Raw genomic sequence first — 22,702 nt, 5'->3', positions numbered from 1 at the left:
AGAGTGGTACCTTGGCACTCAACTGCTTGGAAGCTCATCAAATTTGGTAATCAACACATTTTGACAAGGATGTTTTTCCTGGTACTTGTTGCTTGTTTGGTATTCAACACGCAAACTAGAACTTGTTGGTGTCATGACTCGCTACCCATTCCAGATGAAACAAATTAGTCACTCAGTGGCCCTTGCCCTGGGCACATCCCCTTGCAGTCTTATCTTAGCCTCTGTGGTCATTTTGTGTCTTTTTGAGCTTTTTTCTCATCAGTGTAGGTTTTAATTAGTAATTTTTAGGTTTATTTCTCATGTAAAGTAATATATTACTTATATTAATTTGGTTTGTTTCTTGGATTGTTTCTAATTTTCTTTTAAGTTTTGTAATATGTGTTTTTTAATGCTGTACGCCGCCCTGAGTCCTTTGGGAGAAGTGCGGCATATAAATCCAATAAAACAAAACAAACAAACAAATATAAAGCCCCATCTTTATATATTGCCTTAATATGTGCATTGACTTTGGTCTGGGAACACATTAAATGTATTTACATTACATGTTATAGGGAAAATTGTTTGGCGCTAATTTTTGGTACTCATGATGCCTCCCAGAACCAATTAAGGACAAGTACCAAGATACCACTGTACTTTAAATAATATTTTGAGACCTGGAAGATTGCTGTTAGCTCTTCAAGGTAGTCCAGATAAGAAGCACACTCCAAACTACTAGTTCTATCTTTATGGTAAGGTTACATTAAGAAAAGCATGTTAATGTGAAAGTATTCCTTTCCTCCTTCCTTTTATACTCCCTGAAAACTAGGGAGGGTCACTTCTGAAACACTTTCCAAACTCCTCCCTTCTATGAACTGAAATATTTTTTGCACAATGGTTGTCTTCTTTCTGTCTCCGAAGGTCATTCCATACACCCTTATACCAGGTTCCTCTACCTCATCCTGTGTTATCTTGTCGTTCACCTGGAAAAAACCAATGCAGACATTAAGGTTGAGAGATATCGAGTTATTAGAGATTCATGCTTGAATGGAGATTTGAACTCAAGTCTTCTGATCCTATTCCACTTTTGCAGATTACTGTATTAGAAACAGCAGAGAATTGAGTTTCCTATATCTCTTTACAGCCATCTACTGATCACCCGTATTTTTGCAGCCCGGTATATTTTAGCTAGAGGTGGGTTGCTCCCAGTTCGGCCCTATTCGGCCAAACTGGTAGTGGAATTGAGGCCTGGGTTGCAGAACTGGTGGAGACCCAAGCCTGCCACACCCCCGAACCAGTTCCCTCGCCACCACTGGGCCGTCACCATTTTGGTTTTTAGTGACTGCGCGTGCGCAGTTCTCTGTAAATTTTTCAGGCACACACATGTGTTGTGTGCAGGTTGAGAACCGGTAGTAAAACTGGCAGCAACTCAGCCCTGATTTTAGCCCTACAGAGCTTCACAAGCTATATGTATATACTAATGCATACTTGGATTTGGTGTTGTCCATGTTTATTTTGAAAGACAAATGCATGCCATATTTAGGTGGGTAACCACTAGATTCCAGGGGAAGAGAGAGTGGGGGAAGGGGGAGGAAGGGAGGGAGGGAGGGAGGGAGGGAGGGAGAGAGAGAGAGAGAGAGAGAGAGAGAGAGAGAGAGAGAGAGAGAGAGAGAGAGAGAGACTCTTTGTTACCATCTAGTGGTACTCTCATTTTAAGGAAAAGGAGGAGTGGGGAAGATGCACAGATGAAGCTGATGAACTGAAGAGAAGGCAAAAGATAGCTTTCTTCAAAACCTGAATCTCCGGAGAGAAATCTGAGATGTGACTGTTCCATTCACTACTTATGTAGCCTGCCAAGTGCTTCATAATCCTTTGGGTGGTTTATTTCATTGCTAAAATTCCAAGCATGCAACAAAGCCCAGATGTTGGCTGAATGTGTCAGGACTGCGCTACTGTATTTCTCTGCTGGCCCATATTTAGTTTAGTGAGTCAGAAATTGCACAGGCTTGGATTAACAGATTAAGCTACTTAGTTGCTGTCCTCTTTGTGCTCTGTTCTCTATTAGTTGGGCCCTGAATAAGAAGTTGCTAAACATTCATTATGCAGCCTTCACCGTTCTGACGTGTGCCAGCTCTCCATAAAATGCAAAGCCACTTTCTAATTTATTATTTCAAGCTTAAACAACACCAAAAGCCATCTAAATGCCAACTAGAGCTACTCAGAACAACCCTCTCTGGAATAGCTTTGTGTAGCAATTGCAAGGTATCCTGCATATTAAACACCCTCTTGAAATTCAGAACACCGTCACTTCATCCCCATGGAACAGATACCTCAGTATTGTTGTATGGTCTCCTTATCTTTAAAATTCACACTGCACATTCACAGCCTCAAGGTCAGATTATGGAACACACACACACACGCAAATCAGCAGTATGTGTGTTGAACAGTTATTTTTTTGCAGCTATTCTACATTGGGATTACCAGTTGCAGTATTGGAGGGGTTCCCAGGTTCTAAACAGCCATACAGCAGACTGTGTTTGGAGAGATAACAGCCCTCCGGCCTCTGAAATCTGGGAGGCATATACAGCTCTGTTTTACAGCTATAGATATCTAGGTGTAATTTTCCTAACCAGCAAAGAGATGCATGAGATCTCCTTTTCCAAAATGCTTAAAAGACTGTTTACTTTTGAGAAATTCTATAAACAATTGCAAGCAAAGTCTATTACAGCAGGTGATTGTCATGGACAACACAAAGAAAAAAATTATACAGGACAAAAAGTTCAATCAGTTTAGGTTCCAATATAAAAAAAGATGTTTCTTAAGGAGAGCTCTCTAGTGTATCTTAAAAGCAACAGTAAGCATTGCTTAATAAGGCCAAGTGGGATGCGGTGGGTCAATGGCTAAGATGCTGAGCATGTCGATCCGAAGGTCGGCATTTCAGTGGTTTGAATCCCTAGTGCCGCATAATGGAATGAGCTCTGATTACTTGTCCCAGATTCTGCCAAGCTAGCAGTTCGAAAGCATGTAAAAAATGCAAGTAGAAAAATAGGGACCACCTTTGGTGGGAAGGTAACAGTGTCCTGTGCACCTTTGGCGTTTAGTCATGCTGGCCACATGACCACGGAGACGGCTTTGGACAACGCTGGCTCTTTGGCTTTGAAACGGAGATGAGCACAGCTCCCTAGAGTCAGGAATGACTAGCACATATATGCGAGGGGAACCTTTACCTTTAATAAGGCCAAACTCATTTACAGAGATATAATAAATCAGGTGAAATCCAACAGTATTCACCTACCAGAAGGAAAAACGCATTAAACATTGTAGCTTTTCTTGTGCTCTTTCTGAAGCAGGGTTAGAAATAGTATTGTTGATAAGGGAGAGGAAATAAGATCAAATCTCCCTGAACAGATGAAAGTCCATTCATTTCATTTTCAATTTCATCCTTTATATTATTATTGTATTTGTTTTACCAATTGGCCATATCAGAACCGGCAGTAATTTCCCCCAAATCTCAAATAGTTATCACTGCGCTCCACTATAAAGCCATAAGAGGAGACAGAAAAAACTGAGTTTAAGGCACAGGGATCAAGTACAACATAACAAAGAATTGTTCCTTTGGGATCCAGGAATTTTCATCTTCCTTGGGAGATTGAGGAAGTTTCCTTGTTCATACAAGCTTTCGTTGCAGAACTTAATCTTTAAATTATTTCTCATGATGTGCTTATAATGAAGTCTTCAGAAAAGAGGAAAGAATTGGAATATGTTGCTTGTGTGGAATATTGCACAATTTGCAGGGGTGATACTGCCACTGGAACATATCTTGATCATGAAACTCTAGAGCAGTGTTTCTCAAACTTGGCGACTTTAAGTCCTGTGGACTTCAACTCCCAGCTATGCTGGCTGGGGAATTCTGGGAGTTGAAGTCCACAGGACTTAAAGTCGCCAAGTTTGAGAAACACTGCTCTAGAGGAATAAGATTCTTCTCAAAGAGATCAGAAATTTAGATGTGGAATATTTCAAATCCAAATTCTTCCTTGCCTAACCAAGCCAGTTCTATTATCAGGAATAGATACCATAGAAACAGCCACACACATGGATCATAGGCTGCAGTTGAAAGTTAATAACAAACTGATACTGCAGATATAAGAATGAAAGGCTCTGTTGCATATACTTTCTTGACAGAAATCAGCACAACTGATCAATTCAGCAACATGAACTGACTTGATAGTTATATGGAAAAACAGAAAAAAAAACCTGAAATAAATCAGCATTCATTAAGATATCATCATGGATGAAAACCTGCAGACCTATTGGGCTTCTGCCAATGACAAAGATAATATTGACTTTACTGAAAGCCAAAGCAGAACACTTCAAACAGTGATGTTCTTTGTATATCTCATTCCAATGAATTTTTTAAAAAAATATTTGGAGGAGTTTCATTCTCTGTTTACAATATTTTTATGGATAGCAATAGCACTTATATACCACTTTACAGTGCTTTACAGCCCTCTCTAAGCAGTTTACAGAGTCAGCATATTGCCCCCAACAGTCTGGCACCTCATTTTACTGACCTCGGAAGGATGGAAGGCTGTTTACCTTGAGCTGGTGAGACTCGAACTGCCAAACTGCTGGCAGACGTCAGTCAGCAGAAGTAGCCTGCAGTATTGCCTCCTAACCACTGTGCCACCATGGCTCCCTGTTTCATGGAATAACTCATGGAACTTCAGTGTTAGAAAAGACCACCGGGATCCAGATTAACAGAGTTAGAAGGAACCTTGTAGATCATCTAGTCCAAACCCCCGCCCAAGCATTTCTGACAAATGGCAGTCCAATCTCTTCTTGGTGATGAGGTTCCCAAAACCTCCGAAAGCAAGCTGTTCCATTGGTTGATTGTTCTCACTGTCAAAAAGGTTCTCCTTATTTTCATCCATTATTCCTTGTCTGGCCTTCAGGTGCCTTGGAAAATAGCTTGACCCCCTCCTCTCTGTGACAGTTCCCCAAATATTGGAACACTGCTATCATGTCTCCCCTGGTCCTTCTCTTCACTAGACTAGCCATGCCCAGTTCCTGCAACTGTTCTTCATAAGCTGTAGTCTCCAGTCCCCTAATGATCCTGGTTGCTCTTCTCTGCACTTTTTCTAGAGTCTCAACATCTTTTTTTACAGTATGGTGACCAAAACTGGATGTAGTACTCTAAGTGTAGTCTTACTAAGGCTTTATAGAGTGCTATTAGTACCTCACTTGATCTTGATTGTATCCCTCTGTTAATGCAATTTAAGATTGCAGTGTTTTTTTGGCTGCTGCCACACATTGTTGGCTCATATTTAACTGGTGGCCCACTAAGACTCCAAGATACCTCTCACAGTTACTGCTAGTAACCATGGTTTCACCTAGTCTATATGTGTACTTTTGGTTTTTCATGCCCAAGTGTAAGAGTTTACTTTTCTCTACATTGAATTTCATTTTGTTAGATCCAGTCCAAGCCTGTTTATGTATGGTAAAACATGAGGGAGGATTGTAAGATATGTGAGTGTTTTTAAGGCATATGAGATGCTCTATGTTGCTATAAAAATGGAAATGCCCATCGGTTTCAAAAAATGGCTATATCTTTGCCAGCTAATGCTATTATCCATTTCTTTGAAGTAATTTAGGTCTTGAGTATGGTCTAAGAACTTTGGACAGAACAACCTTCCTGGAACCATTTGCATCTAATGGGAATCTATATGGGAGGCTTTTTGAATGCTACTCTTACCCACAGTTGTTCTACTATGTGTATCATGATAGAAGAAGAGGAAACAAAAAACAAAGTTAATCAATGGCCATGGTCAGTCAGCCAAAACGTTTCTCAATGTCTCATTGATGCCTACAATGTCCGATGAAAGCCTACAATGATATACAAAATAAAGCATCTCCCATTGAAAATACCAACTAGTTTAATTTGAACAGCTCTGCCCAATATATTCAATGAACCTGCAGCCAAATGATTAAACATTAGTGTTCATTTTCCAAAGCTGTCTAGTTAACAGTTTTAATTCATGTTAACTTGTAACAAGTAAACAGAAATTACCCTGGGGCATAAACAACACTTTGCAGAGTAAATTGGTATGAATAGGTATCCCTTTGAGTAAATTCGAGATTCACAAATAATATTTCAGCACTCTTCCCTCTTGACTATCGAAACATATTTGAGAAGTGTGAAATCTCACTTCTGCCATCTGTAATTGCTCTTTTCCTGAATAGCTGGCACTCTTTGCATTCTGAATTATTTACATTTCAGTATGATGCATATTTGTAAGGTGCACTAACCTCTTGTTCGTTGCCAGTTGAATGGGTTCACGGCTGAAGCTTCAGAATCATGAATGCAGATTCTTTCTGATCTATTCTAAAATTTGAAAAACAATTAAAAGATGCAACTATGATTTCAATTCATCTGTTAGAGTAATGCAAATAAATCCAATTGAACAAAATATATGTATTGTCCAGCAAAATGTTTTTCATGCTCTCTAAAAATAGTGAAATGACATTTTCTTCTTTCCTCCCAGAAAGCAGAAATAGCTTTTCCAAGAATATACTTGCCATAAGATCAAAACTCTATTATTATTTCTCAATTGTGTTACTTCTATTAATGTCTGCAAAACTAATGAACTCTTATGATTAAATAACATAGTGGTAGTAAGTCCCTTTGAATAAAATAGATCTTGCTTCCAGATAACTATGGACAGGAACAGAACCTTAGTTTTCCAGAAACCCATTTTCAAATATTTTTTAACAAAAGGTATATAGTGATATCATTCTTCTATCACTGAGAGATCACAAATTGCTTATTTGTTATTAATCAGTTCTCCTTGAAGCCCCTCATTTGCTATCAGAGAACTGAGCCTCAATAGATTACAAATACTCTAAAGGAAGAAATAAACTATTTGTGATCCTAATCCACATAGAATTATGGGTTTAATTTTATGTGCCAATTTCAACTTCATCTTCCAAAAGTGACCATTTAGATTTCTGAAAAAGGAAGCAACTTTTCTTTTGCCAGAAACCCACTAGATGGAAAAGACGAAAAAGGGAGAGAATGCAAGATGGAGTGATGAGGATGAGAGAAAGGGAATGAGAGCAAAAATGGGATACAAAAAAACCCAATAGGCCTTCTCTTTATATATCAAGGTTATCTTCCAAACATGAAGGAAAAAAAAATAGCAATAACAAATTCGATATTGGATTATGGCACTGAAGATTGTCACAAACAATATACATATTTTGTTATAGAGTTAGGAGTCCTGAGGGAAGCTGAAGGCATTAAACAGAGAAGCGCCTATAGGTATGTGTGCATGTGTATATATTAGTTATTATTTGACATTGTTATTATTTTTGGAGTTTTTAAAATAAAACTTTATTTTATTGCTATTTTAATATCTGTGAATCATCTAGAGGACCGAGGTGGTTGGTAAATTGCACAAATAAAAGGAAAAACTTTATGGAGGAAATAAAAAGGACCTGGAGTCACTGCAAAATAATGAGGGGGCCATACTTCCCTTCCCGCCACATTTTTTAAAAATTATTTCATTATCTCACTTTTGTCTATCTGTTAGATAGGAGGCCACACTATTCCTATGATAGGATGCTGTGACTGCAGGATCATCATTTAAGTTTATATAGTGCAATAGAATAATATTCTCTTCCTTGGGAGAAGGAAGATATGAGGAAAGAATCTGCAATCCATAGCAATTGATAGAGGATGTTTGCTTAAAGCGAAACACCGAGTGGACATTATTGTCACAAATAAATCAACTCATATACTTTCTGCCACTATCTTCAATAATAATATTTTGTTCAAACTTCACAACACCATCTCTCTGATGAAATGTGATGGTGCTTGAGTTTGAAGGATTAGTAATGCTGGAGGAAATAGACACAGCAGAACATTGGAAGCATAAATGCCAGCCTCATTGCAACACATATATTCATCTGCTCTGAAGAAAACTGCAATTACTGTATTACTTCTTACTAAGTCAGAGCAAAAATCTTTCTGGAACAAAGAAATTGCTCTTCAAGGGTGAGAGAATAAAACCACAACTTTGGTTGAGCTTATTGGAATTATGTCCAGGAAGCATAATGGAACTTAGTCTTGAGTAGAATGAAATTACCCCTTGTTAGATAATGCAGGCATTAGACATTAAATGGAGGATCTCAGGTGAGAAATAAAAGATAAGAATAAATAGAAAATAAAGGATACTCTTCTTCAATGCCGCTTTCTTTCAGCTTTCAAAGCCTTATATTATAAAACTAATTACTTAAGCAGTCAAAGGTATGGAATGACTGACTGAATATTTATAATTTTTATTCAGCTATTTTATAAGATTCAAGTCAAACATTTATTCAGAAGAGATTGTGCCCAGTTATCATTTTCACATTTTAACATAGTTATTTCTATTCCTCTTTTAAGAGGAATAGTTCAGACCACCTCAGTCACAGAAGTTATAGAATATCAGAGTTGGAAGGGACCTTGGAGGTCTTCTAGTCCAACCCCCTGCCTAGGCAAGAAACCCTACACCACTTCAGACAAATGGATATCCAACATCTTTCTAAAAATGTTCAGTGTTGGAGCATTCACAACTTCTGGAGGCAAGTTGTTCCATTGATTATTGTTCTAACTGTCAGGAAGTTTCTCCTCACTTCTAAGTTGCTTCTCTTCTTGATTAGTTTTTATCCATTGCGTCGTGTTCTACCCTCAGGTGCTTTGGAGAATAGCTTCATTCTCTCTTCTTTGTGGCAGCCCGTGAGATATTGGAACACTGCTATCATGTCACCCCTAGTCCTTCTTTTCATTAAACTAGACATACCCAGTTCCTGCAACTGTTCTTCATTTGTTGGAACTGGGAACAGAGAAATAATTTTCATTTCAGGCCTAAGCAAAATTCCCTTAAGCCAAAATTCCAGACAATTTTATCATTTCTGTGCCCGAACGACCACATGTTTCCAGAAATAGTGAAAGGGTGAACCCCATTTTTCCAGTTCCCTCTGCAAATTCTGTCTACCCTTCTTCTACATTTCTCCAATTACACGAGTTGCTGTATCTTAAAATTGTTCACACATCATCCCATTTCCAGTATTTAGAGATGGTTTCAGTTTATTAATATGATGTTTTAGTTTCCATTGTTCAAGAACTCATCCTTGGGAGTGGGGGGGGGGGAATCATATTTAAACAGTTGGCAGACTCAGTTCCATGTAGGTTTATGACAATAACATCTCAGAGAAATTGTCCGGGTATGACAAGTGCCTCAAGTTTAATACAACCAAACTAAATTCAAGCAAATTAAAGAACGATCATATAAGTCAATATGATGACTTTATGTACAAAAGTTCCTTACTGCAGATAACAGCTCTGAAGTGTTCCATTAATCCCCTCATCGAATCAGAGCAGTCAATAGAAACCTTAAATACATTTTGCAGGAACAATAACAATTTTGTTACAGAGAATAAATTCTAATTGCTACTTTTCTAGCTGGAGGAAAGACCAATCCCTCTTGCTTTGCTTCCTGTAGAGAGAGAAAATCACCAGATATAGCTATATATTATGTAATGGTTGGGATTAGGGTGATAATATAATTTGGTTAGAGAAAGAATTCTCAATATATACTTTTGATGTTACTTTTATATTTCTGTTCATCTCAAACTCTCTTATTTTCTCTTCTTTCCTGCCCATATGTGTGCTTTTTTGTTCTTTGCCTCTTTTCTATTCTCTTCCTTCCATTTAGAAAGAAGCTGTGGGTGACAGCATGCCAAGAAATTGTGATAAACCTTAGAATAATCCCTGTCCCCTATGACTCAAGCAGGCTTCTGATTTGGGATTTAAATTCAAGCTTTGAGAGGAATCAGGAGACTCGGATCACTTAAGGCAATTTGAGCCATTCTTGAATTATTGTATTCTGGTCTGATCCTAATCATGTGCTTAGTGAACATACCCATATTGTTTTCCTAGATAAATATTTGACTTTAGGCTGAATTATCCCTGTTTAACTGTGAGGTATCTCTGGAACAATGATTTCATACTTCAGAGCCTTATTCAATCTCATTCTTATTTTACAGAGTTCAAGCATAGGCAACCGGTTGCACTTATTCACCTATAACACTGGTCTTTTTGCAAGAAAGCAAACTCCTTTTCCAAATTATCATGACAACGACCCCTAAGGGAGGCATCAGATTGTGTGATCCATGTTTCATAATGCATCAAACACAATGTGTGCAAAGTTCTAAAATGATACAATAAATCATTTATTTATTTCTCCTCTCCAAGGACGTGCCCCCTCCTCCCCTTTTCTTTATTTTTTTTCTGAAGAAGGTATACAAATAATATGCCACTGTCTTTTTTGTTCTTGAGACTAAGCAAATGTGATGGGATGAAGCAACCTATCATGACAGAATGATGCAAATTGCAAGGTACGTTCCATCAGGTTAATAGACAGATAACACAGTAAACTGCAAAACTATTCACTTAATACTTTTGGAGATTGGCTTCAAGTCAAGCCCATGGCATCTTAAGCAGAGCAACTTGACTGCTACTCCAATTAGAGACGTGACAAGCTTCAGCACTTTACAAGGTATGCAATTGTTCTTTGCAGGTTTTGCAACCTTTTCAATATCTTGTTCTTTTTTTTCAATGAAAAAAAAGTTTAATGGATCCAAAACAGGCCTTGGTAATCTGCCCCCCCCCCCCAAAAAAAAACCCAGAGAAGTCTTTGGACTACAATTATCAGAATTTCAAGTGGGCTTGGTCAATAGTCATGTGCAATGTCCACAGAATGCGGTCACATACAATATACAGGGCACACATAACACCACTCCTTTGTAGACTGGTTATTGGTGCATTTCTGGATACATTTCAAGGTACTGGTGGTTACCTTTAGTGCCCTACATGACCTGGGATAGGATACTTTAGGGATCTCCTTTCTTCAAGCGTTTCTAACCATCCAACTAGGTCAGGCAAAATGCAGGTCCCATCAGCCAAAGAATGTCGTCTATCAGGGACCTGAAGGTGAGTTTTTTCCACAATGGCCCCTGCTTTATGAAACATCCTTCCTTCAGAGACCAAAATGGCTCCAATCCTGTTAGACTTTATAAGGCTCTAAAAACCTGACTATGTTCCTCAGCTTGGGGAACTGAATGTGTCAATACAATGAACGATATTGAAGAATATGATGAAGCGTTCTTCATATGAAGAACAGTTGCAAGAACCAGGCATGGCTAGCCTAGTGTAGAGAAAGACCAGGGGTGACATGATAGCAGTGTTCCAATATTTGAGGAGCCGCCACAGAGAAGAGGGGGACAATCTATTTTCCAAAGCACTCAAAGGCCAGACAAAAAACAATGGATGGAAACTGATCAAGAAAAAATTCAACCTAGAAATAGGGAGAAGTTTTCTGACAGTGAGAACAATCAACCAAAGGAACAGCTTGCTTTCAGAAGTTGTGGATGCTTCATCACTGGAAGCTTTCAAGAAGGAACTGCATAGTCACTTGTCAAAAATGGTATAGGGTGTCCTGCTTGAACAGGGGGTTGGACTAGATGACCTACAATGTATCTTACAACTCTGTTATTCCATTATTGCTAACTGGTCAATTATCTTGCTCCTATGTATATTTAATTGGATGTTTTTAGTGTTATTGGTTTTACTGTTTTTACTGTTTTAAAATGTTTTTAATATTTAAATTTTTTTATACCATTTGAATTGTAAACTGTCCAGAATTATTGACTGAGATGGGCAGCCATAGAAATTGATTTAATTAATTAATATCTTACTTTGTGCCATCTTTAAGGACATTCAGTTTAATTTGTGGTGACAGTTTTCTGATGTTATACTGAAGTATGGAGTATAGGTGTAGTGTTTTGAACTTTTCAAAACCTGCCAAAACTCCACAAACTGGAACAGCTAGTGCATTATATTTTCAGAAATGCAGACAGAATTTAATCTTGTCTTCTTGGCAACCTTGGCTTATCTACTAACTTATTTCTCCTCCATTGATTGTTTTCCAAGGAAATATTTTTCAACTTTCTTCAACAGCAGAGAATTAAAAGGCTCTGCTTGTTCAATTTCTTTAAAGGGGCTTTGAGAAAGATTAGAATTAATGTTAATATGCAAAGGTTCGTCTCTTTAATATGCTCCCTTCCAATCCTGCGTGTCAAAAGGTTTTGTAGAAATTTGAAACTTATGTAGCAACGCCAAAGTTCTATCAAGGGGACAACAGAGCAGGGAATAAATACTGCATTTCTCTCACTATAAGACACACTTCCCCTCCCCAAAAAAATGTCTGTGCGTCTTATAGAGAGAATATTGTGGCGGGGGGAAGTGTTGGTGCGGCACCAGTGTTTGCCAACACCGTCTGTCATTGCTGTTTGCCGCCACCAGGGAATGCTGGAGCTGCTGAGCAGCTGATTGGCAGTTGGATCGGCCTTCCGGAATAACGCTGATCAGCTGTTCTAAGTGGCAGCGATCGGCAATAGAGGGCAGTTTCGAAAGACAGCAGTGGCAATTCCCAACACCTAGAACAGTTTATCAGTGGTATTCTGGGAGACCGATTGAGCTGCCAATCAGCTGCTTGGCAGCAAGGCTCCAGCGTTCTGCGGTGGCTCAGCAGCCCAGTTCAGTTGACTGGTAGTGGGCACAACAGAGCGGAGCCCTGATGAGCCATGTGCTGGGACCGCGATAACATGCTGAAGCTGAGCAGGCTGTTTGCTGTTTGCTGCAAAGATGCCAGCCAGATAAATACCAGGTGGATGCTGGGAGACAGAGGCAGATTTTTTTTTCTTGTTCTCCTCCTCTAAAGCTAATGTGCATCTTATGGTCTGGCACATCTTATAGTGCGAAAAATGTGGTGTATGAATGGAAATAGCAGTAGGATAAGAAAAATATAAGAAGAGCTGCATCAATTTAGCTCAAAGTCTTATTTGAGCTCTTAGGATTCTTATGTCATTGCTATGCTGTTGCTATATACCACTGCTTCCAATGTATCCTCAATATACTTGTTTTTTCTTCATGTTAGAAGAGTTTTAATTGTGATACTTTCATATAAACATTTTTAAAAAGGAAAAAAGCGGAGCCCAGGAAAATCCCAGAAATTCCAGGAAATAAAAAAAATCCAAAATAACAGATCCAGCATCTATTTCTAAGACAAAAGAAAAAATTGGAGAGGGTACAGATATTTATAAGTGGATAATGAATGAGATAAGATTGTTTACACCAAGGGTGTCAAACTCGTGGCATCGCGTTGCCATCATGTGACATTTCGCGATGTTTTCCCTTTCACAGAGCTGGGTTGGGTGTGGCCTGCACTTGACGCATCCAGCCTATAGGCTGCCAGTTTGATACCCTGGTTTATAGCTTCTAACTCCAGAATGATTGGAGATGGCTTTTATGAGGAGATATTTTATACCACATAATAGCATACTTTTTAAAAAAAAAAAAAAGAAGGGAAAACAGTCTAAAAGAAGCCCTTTTAGACTGAATCCATTATTTGACAAGAACTGGAATTTCCAAATCCTGATTCAAAGCTCCTTGTCTATTTGCTATAGACCAGGGGTGTCCAAGCTTGGGAACTTAAGACTCCATATGAACGTGCGCAGTGCGCGCGTGCATGCGTTCAACTTTAAGCATAGCTGGCTGGGGAATTCTAGGAGTTGAAGTCCACAAGTCTTAAAGTTCCCAAGTTTGGACACCCCTGCTATAGACATTTTAAATTGTTCCTTTAGCTTTGACAGCAAAAAATAGGTTTAGATTCTGAGACTGAGTACTTTACTATTAATAAGATATCAGGCATTTTGGAAGCTGTTAAGTCATCAGGTCCATACTGAGATGTCAAAGCATATTTTACCTGGATATTCTTCCATTTCTCATTGATGATGATGATTAAAATTTATGTTTGAACTTATTGAAAAGATTTAAAGCATCATTAAATAGGAATTTACCTAGTTTCATTATACTTTAGTTTTATTTTACTGATTTTAAGAGTAAAGTTATGCCAGATAGTTAGATGTTAATGAGAGTCTGTATCAAAACTAAATCTACTGGTATCATCTAACAGGGCACAATTACAGCTTATGGCTAGCATAGTTGGAAATACTAAATTAATCTTAATAAAATTTGTGCCTAAGTGCTGCCAAGATTTAAATGGGTGAGTACAATAAATTTCCAATTTAGCACATAATGACATTTTTTTTCAAAAAAAAAAAAAAGACGTTCCTTCCAATAAAATGTTGGTATTAACAATCTAAGCCCAATGATATTTCTGAAACTCTGGAAGGTTAAAACTGCCATCTGTCACAGACAAAGATAATTTAGAAAGAGGGATTCTAGGTGTTATACCTTTCCAAATACACTGTTTCCCATGCCTAGCAATTTGAGTAAAATGTTTTTTTGGAATAAAAGATAGTATTGGTCTTAAAACATCTACAAGCTTGGAATTATATTCATTTTAATTAATTTTATTGCCTCAAATCAAGGCTATCCCATACCATCTATCAAAATTAAGTGTTCTAGCACAGTAGACATAATAACATGGACAAATTCTGAAATTGGTGAAACAAGTTCTACAAGCCACTAATGGACCAAAAGTAGACTAAGGGCCTTTGAACTGGTAAGGCAATGCTGCTGTCACCATGTTGATGCCTTACTACTCTAAGTATTAACCATGTTGTGTTTGTTTTTACTCCACTATCCCCATTGGCACTCCATTATTTTTCAGAAAGAGGGTGGGAGAGAGAAATTTTAGCTCTGATGAATGATGACAATTCAGATAACTACGGGCCATTATTCCACAAGCAACCTGGAATGTTAGTGAATAATCTTGAACTTCTTCCCAAGACCATACCAAGCTTCACGCAGTGCTGAAAAGTGCTTACTTCTGAGCAAGTGTTTGTTTAGCAATTCTACTCCTCCTTTTGCTTAGACATAAACCACTTTGGTTTATGCTACTTAGAGCGAAGACTGGCTCAGCAGCAGTAAATGGAGAATTTTCCACATTGTGAAGGAGCAGACAACATATCCTCTAACGCAGAGGCCATCTTTCCCTTTGTTGGAGAGAAGACATCCACTTTTACCACAGGTGGTAGGTCAGCCACAGCTGCATTCTGACAGCCCAAAGGAGCCACACAGTAGTATCTCAAAATGCTCACTTTTTTATGCTACACATAGGGATCTCCGAGGAAGACATTGGCTGCATGCTTTGGAGATGCATTCTTATCCTTAGTAGCGAGTATGCAATAATCCTCTTGGCCTAAATTAGGCTGACAGTGCAATGTTACAATACAATACAATAGCAGAGTTGGAAGGGACCTTGGAGGTCTTCTAGTCCAACCCCCTGCCCGGGTAGGAAACCCTATACCGTTTCAGACAAATGGCTGTCCAACATCTTCTTAAAGACTTCCAGTGTTGGGGCATTCACGACTTCTGGAGGCAAGCTGTTCCACTGATTAATTGTTCTAACTGTCAGGAAGTTTCTCCTCAGTTCTAAGTTGCTTCTCTCCTTGATTAGTTTCCACCCATGGCTTCTTGTTCTCCTCACTGAGAATGGTATTGCCATTCTCTAGTGAGAACCATTTAAAACAGAGGTTAAAAAGCACCCATATCTACGTATGAGATATCAATATCTTTACAATGTACAATGGAGGAAAGATAGTGAGACTAATGTGAATTCCACTCTGGAAATTCCTCCTCAAAACCCCTGATGTAACCAACACTGTGATCTTACAGGTCTTTTGCCCATCTGTCTAGGACCTCAAGATAATAAATAATAAACTTGGGACTTCCGGTTCCGGCGGCTACCAGCGACGAGCAAGTGTTTGCTCGCTCCGGCTCCTCGGTGGGCTTCCCCACTTCTTGGGGGGCACAGGACGCCCTGCAGAGGCATCCTGCTGGAGGGGCGGCATCGCAGGGGATCCCTGGATCAGCGGCGGCCGGCGGGAGGTCCCCCGCTTCGCCCAAGGCACCGGGGAGCAGATCGGAGGACGCGTGGGCGTCTTCGCTGAAAGGCTGTGCGGAAAATGAACAAGCAGAAGGAAGCAGCGGTGGTGCGGTGAGGCGCATACCCCCCTCCACTCCCTTTATTGAATTGAAGAAATTCTCAGCAGTTTAAAACTTTTTCTTTCGGCTAACTTGAGAGGCGCGGCTGGAGGGAGGGGATTCCCCCCCCCTCGGACAGGCGGCTTGGAACAATTTTGCTCTCAGCCCCAGGGGAAGGAGGAGGGGAGAGAGCCAACCAATGATGCCACACCCTTGCTTAAAGTGACTTTCTTTGAACTTAACCCCATAATATACTGATGATCTGAAAACTTTCGGAACTTTGAAAACTTTGTTATGCCTCTAAACCCGAAGCTGGCAGGGCAAGATGGCATACTTCCGTTGTCTTCATGAACTGTGAAACCTGACTCCACCTTTAAAAATTCAGGCTTCCGGTCTTTGTCTCCGTGCTACTCAGATAAATCTCTTGTGGATTGCTACTCTTTGAACTCCCTGGAGTGAAAAACTTTACTCTACTGCCAGGCTGACTAGAGAAATTCTCTCCTGCCTGGACCTTCTGCCTTCTGGACTCATCTGGCTGCTCTGCCGCTCTAACTGTCCATTCTCTACACTGACTGAGCTCTTTATTCTATAAACAATGCCTCCTAAAAGACCACCTCCTGGAAAGCCTGGCTTTGCTACCTCTGCCCCGACATCAGCAACTTCCAGCCCTGCTACACAATCAAAGATAACAGACCTGATGCAACCTAAAAGTACAGAGATGGATTTGCAACAAATGCTTCAGCAACTTTTACAGGGACAAGAGGAAATTAAGAAACAATTAAAGGAAATGAAAGAAGAAATTAAAGAGAATCAAGCCCAAATTTATAAGAACTCACAGAGACTGGACCTTCTGGAGGGTGGGGCGGCTGAGATGAGGGAGGGGGTGGAGGCGATGGAGAAGGGAAACAAAGAACTTGATACCCAACAAATGAAAACAGAATTTGAGAGAATGTCCTTTTATCTTAGATTTCAAAACGTGATGGAAGCAGATGATGAAAACATAAGGGACATCATGATAAATATTTTGGCCGAATATATCCATAAAGAAAAACAACAGATGGAATGGGAGATAGATCTGGTTTATAGAGTGAACTCAGCCTATGCTAGAACACACAACGTACCCAGGGAGGTACATATTAAATTCCTCAGAAAAAGCACAAGAGACAAAATTCTGGGTGCACAAAGGGGGCAAGCCTTGACATACCATGATAGGGAAATAACCATTCTGAAGCAGATCCCCAAGAAAGTGAGGGAAAAAAGGAAAAATTATTCGCAATTAGCGAATAAATTATACCAGAAGGGTGTGTGGTTCAGATGGTTGATGCCTGAAGGTATGTTAATATTCTGGGAGGAGACAAGAATTAGAATCAACACACCCATAGAGGCACAGGCCTTTATGGAAAAAAAAAAACACCTAGAAAAAACAGAAGATCCTACAACAGATATGCAGGACACGGGAGGGGCCGGAGCTCTGCCAGCGGGGGGAGATGGGGCAATACCAAGAAAGCTCAGATCACAAAAATGAATAAGAAAATCTTTTTGACATAAACTGACCGAAAGTACCAATGGAATTAACATGTGGACTATATACTACTATGTATTAAACTGATTGAAAGTACCAACAGAACTAATATGCTGACTATATATGACTATGTATTAATGACTTTTACCCAGATGTATACTATGAGTTTGGAGGGAGGGGGCGCCTACCACACTTTGCAACTGCCAAAATTTGTATACTTTTTCCACTACCTTTTCCCTTGTAAATTTTAAAAAAACCAATAAAACTTTGTTTTAAAAAAAAAGATAATAAATAATAAACTTGAATATCTTACATCTTTTTTCACTATTCAGTGCTTTAGCATGTGAAAACTGACAAAACAGTACTGTGAGCCATTCAAAGAAACCGTATTAAAATATGCCTATGCAATGATTCAATTAATGGATTTTTGTAAGAAATATTCTAGAAACTAATGTGCCCTGCTGACTTATTAAATTTTAAAACTGAAAACAGGTTGAGTATTTCAGTAAGACAACATGCTTAACCAGGCTAGAGCTGGAAGGGACCTTTGAAGTCTTCTAGTCCAACCCCCTGCTAAAACAGGAGACCCTACACCATTTCAGACAACTGACTGTCCAGTTTCTTCTTAAAAACTTCCAGTGATCAAACATCCACAACTTCTGATGGCAAGTTGTTCCACTTAACAATGAACTTAATAAGTTGTTAATTGTTCTCACTGCTAGGAAGCTTCTCCTTAATTCCAGGTTGCTTCTCTCCTTGATTAGTTTCCATCCATTGTTTTTTGTCCTGCCCGCTGGTGCTTTGAAAAATGACCCACTCCTCTTTGTGGCAGCCTGTCAATATACTAGAATGCTGCTATCATGTGTCTCCCCCCCCCCCAATCCTTTTTTTCACTAAAGTAGTCAAACCCAAATCCTGCAACCGTTCTTCATATGTTTTTGTCTCCAGGCAAATCATCGTAGTTGCTCTTCTTTGCACTTTTTCCAAAGTCTCAACATCTTTTTTAATATATTGACCAAAACTAGATGCGGCCAGGTGTGGCCTTAATAAGGCATTATAAAGCGGTACTAATACTTCACATGATTTTGATTCTGTGCTTCCATTTATACAACCAAGAATTGTATTGGCTTTTGTGACTGCCGCCTGATCCTGCTGACTCATGTTTAAGCGATTGACAAGTGCCTGAAGAGCTTCATAATTCCTAGACCTGAGTATTATTTGTAACTATTAGCTCAAACTTGCAGTGCATACAAGAAGACCAAAGACTATTCTGAGTTAGGAGAGTTCTGCAAGGAAGAATGGGGAAAACATTTAAAATTATAGTTGATGCTATCTGGCTATAGGAAGTATTTGAAAGCTATTAATTCTGTCAAAGAAGAGGTTACAAAGTTAACTAGAAGATTCTCTTTTCTTTTCTTTTTTTGAATCTGTAAACAATTATAGAAAGAATATGCAATAATTTGAAGAATGAACATGTTTAACTTTGTATCAAGTAGAGAAAGTGCCAGTTTTCATGCACTTAGAGATTCATTGAAACCTTCATCATGATGTCCAGCTTTTGCATATAATTGCCAGTGCTTCCTCATGCCAATTCCTGTTTCTTGGTAGTTTCATGAGAGTGAAACTACTGCTTCCATGAGTAATTTTCAACTTTCCAGTCTAGCTTACTGATGATCTCCCAAGCCCGTGCTAAATAGGTCCACTCAGCCTAAGTTTTTCCAAGCTCAACTAAGGTTTGCTAGGTGCTGCCACCTGCTGTGACCCTATAAATGTGAACATGCCTGATGATGGCATTTAGAATCATAGTCATCTTTTTGTAATCTTATTTATCCAGTTTTCATTCATTCGCAGCAGTAGAAAGCAGGCTCTTCTTCAATGCACTAATTGACTTGAGAGACTATGGGCCATCCTAAAAATGGATGACTTACAAATTAGCTGTACAAAATAAAGTTCAGTAACAATTCCAGGCTTGTCATGGTAATAAAAAAATAGTATTCTGATTAACATTGTGAGTTAATGTTCAGGCTGGAATAAGGCTCTGGAGATGTCCAGTAATTATGAAAGTTCAGCCTATTGTTACTGAGAGCATGAAAAGTGCAGTAGTCAGTCATCCAAAGGGTAGGATAAAGAGAAACAACTGAACATCTGATGCACAAAGGACAGGCAGAAAGTTAATGAGGTTTGGCTAGTGTCATCCATTATGTAAAGTTCATAAGATAATGAGAGAAGTCAAAATAGGAGGGTCATTAAAAAAAAAAAAGACGAAGGGATGCTGATGTCGTTTAGCTGCCAAGAATTTGGGGCTAGCTGATGCTATAGCTGTGGAAGAAAAGAGTTTACACCTCTTCCCAAATTACAGATCTGGATGGCATTAGAAGAAAGGAGAAAAGCACTGACGGTTCATTTTAAGCTACACAACATTTGCAATAAGCATCCTGCACACCTGTCCAAAAGTCATAAGAATATGTTCCTTTTCCATGACTCATCAGCAGCGGGTTAAAAAAAGATTCTTGTAAACATCATAAAGCAGAGTTTTATTTTGCTCCAAACTACTCACCGGGGAGTGAATGGACGGCTGCTAAACTTCTTCAACCAGCAGTCTGGAAAACAATGCTAACAAACAGCCTGTCTTTGTTGCCCGATGTGTCTGTTGAATACAACCATAAGTTACAGCAGGCTGAGCATCCGTGGCTTATCAGAGGTGCTTGTAATGCACGACAAGGGCCAACGCAAGCAGCCAAGTACCTTCATCCATCCAGAAAAAGCACCTGCGCTCACTAAAGCACCACTTGCCTAAACCAATTGCTATAATTGCATGGCTCATAAACTCAAATTTCTGAAGTGATTTTTTTAAAAAAAAAAAACCTCAAAAGAGAGAAGGGAAGTTATACTACGGTAGAAATCGTTCTGGAGAAATAGGTGGAAAAAGTGATAATAAATCCATTGAGCGTGCCACTTTCAGCATTTAAAAAAAAGGTTTTCAGCACCACGATAAGTACGCAATCTGGTCTCCTGCAGAGTCTCCGGCAAAGTTTTCAACTTTTAAGCGTGGACAAGGGCAAGGAATTTCCAGAATATCAGAAGAGGATCAGATTGTCTGCAGAAAGGATCTTCCAATTCATCTTCAATTAACAGGGTGGGGTTTTTTTTTTTCAATTTTTCTACCTTTTACATAGGTAGGATCTACGGAAAACTTAAATTTTATTTGTCCCTCTTCTTAGAAGAGGATCACTTTCGTTGTCCACAGACAACTGTGGGAAGAAAAATGTAATGAATTCAGGGTGTTTTTTTTTCCTATTTTGCCACAATTAGCTTATTTCTATCTTTGACATGGAGGGACGCAGTGGCTCAGTGGCTAAGACCCTGAGCTTGTCGATCAGAAAGGTTGGCAGTTCAGCGGTTTGAGTCCCAAGTAACAGAGTGAGCTCCCATTACTTGTCCTAGCTTCTGCCAACCTAGCAGTTCAAAAGCAGGTAAAAATGCAAGTAGAAAAATAGAAACCACCTTTGGTGGGAAGGTAACAGCGTTCTGTGCACCTTTGGTGTTTAGTCATGCCAGCCGCATGGTCAGTGACGTGCAGTCAGGTGAGGCAAGTGAGGCACAGCCTCACCACTCTCATCATGAAAAAAAAAGTAAAAGGAAAAAGCTGAGCTAGTTACTGCCTCACCGTGGATGACTCTGCTTAACTGTTAAAAAAAAGCTGGAAAAGGTACGTGTGGGTTGGAGGGAGGGGGAGGAATTCAAACTTCATCCTCCTGGTGCTGTGCAGGGCTTTGGGCAAAGGCTGGAGGGAAGGACCCTGGCTCGCTTGTGCTCTCCCTCCCCAAGAGTAGTTTGATTGCAGGCAGAGCCAGGTTGTGGGGCCAGTGTGTGTGCTACAGCATGGCTCTTTGCCTGGCTTCCTGCCTCCTCCTGTGGTCTCCTCACTGGTGCTCTCCCTCCCCAAGTGTAGTGACTTCCTCCCCAGGCCCCCATTCATTTCTCTCTCACACACACACAGCTGGATAAAACTATATAAAAATCTAGCCCAGCTTCACTGATTACAAGTTTGAAAAGGCAACGTGGCTCCGCCTGCAATCAAACTACACTTGGGGAGGGAGAGCACAAGCGAGCACTGAGGAGACCACAGGAGGAGGCAGGAAGCCAGGCAAAGAGCCATGCTGTAGTACACACACTTCCCCCCAGCCTCTTTCTTTTGGAAGGCTCAGATCGGCTCCCCTCCGGCTTCTCTGCCTCTCCTCTCACCCCAGCCTGCCAGCAGGAGGTGGTGGGTGGGCTTTATTGTGTTCCAGGCATTTCCCACCCAGACAGCAGGCTGCATTTGCAATGGTGGAGGTGTTTGGGAAAGGCAGCAGGGGAATGGGAGGGATGGCAGAGGAGCTGCTTTCAAGCCACTGGAAAAGATATCCAATCCAACTTTTGTGTGTGTGGGGGGGTTTGTTTGAGAGTGAGTGAGAGAGGGAAGGGGTAGGAGAGATAGTCCAATCCAACTTCTGTGTGTGTGTGTGTGTGTGTGTGTGTGTGTGTGTTTGAGAGAGGGGGAGGAAGGGAGAGAGGGAGGAAGGAGGGGAAGGAGAAGAAAAAGAAAAAGAAAGAAGGAGCAAAGGAGAAAAACAAATGCTGTTGCTTTAAATTGGAACTGAGCATGTCTGGCTCTGGAATTCTGGGAGTTGAAGTCCACAAGTCTAAAAATATTTGAAACCCAGCACTGTGTCAGTGCCTCACCAGTCATAAACCTCACCGCACGTCACTGCACATGGTCATGACATCTTCGGACAGTGCTGGCTCTTCGGCTTTGAAACAGAGATGAGCACCACCCCCTAGAGTTGGGAATGACATATATGCGAGGGGAACCTTTACCTTATCTTTGATTTACAATATGCAAATGAGAATGCAGTCAGATTAGCTTGCATAGAAACAGATAGAAGGAAAGAAAATATAGAAAAGGGGGAAAATGCATGAACTCACCCACTATATCCAGGATAACAAAGCAACCTTCTTTATCTTTATAAATTCAGCACAAAGATTTAAATGTGGTTCAAGGTCTCACCTAAATGAGGATTTCCAAATGTTAGTGGTCCAAACATTCTTGAGATGCTCCATATTTTCCTTTCCAGGGGAGATAAGGTAATGGAACAACTGCTATGACAAGA

The 22,702-nt window shown here is 39.9% G+C and overlaps 1 long non-coding RNA gene across 1 annotated transcript; it reads right to left on the bottom strand.

Moving 5' to 3' along the window:
• Positions 1-22,702, bottom strand: LOC309388547. The gene is made up of 3 exons (XR_014174800.1): positions 22,600-22,702; positions 6,283-6,358; positions 1-959 (listed from the first exon to the last, which is right to left on the bottom strand). It is a non-coding gene; the product is annotated as an uncharacterized lncRNA (long non-coding RNA).

The sequence above is a fragment of the Natrix helvetica genome, assembly GCF_964273705.1.
Source record: "Natrix helvetica genome assembly, chromosome: 2".
Taxonomy (NCBI): Eukaryota; Metazoa; Chordata; class Lepidosauria; order Squamata; family Natricidae; genus Natrix; species Natrix helvetica.
The sequence above is the reverse complement of the archived record's forward strand: the minus strand, read 5'-3'. Positions and strand labels throughout refer to the sequence as shown.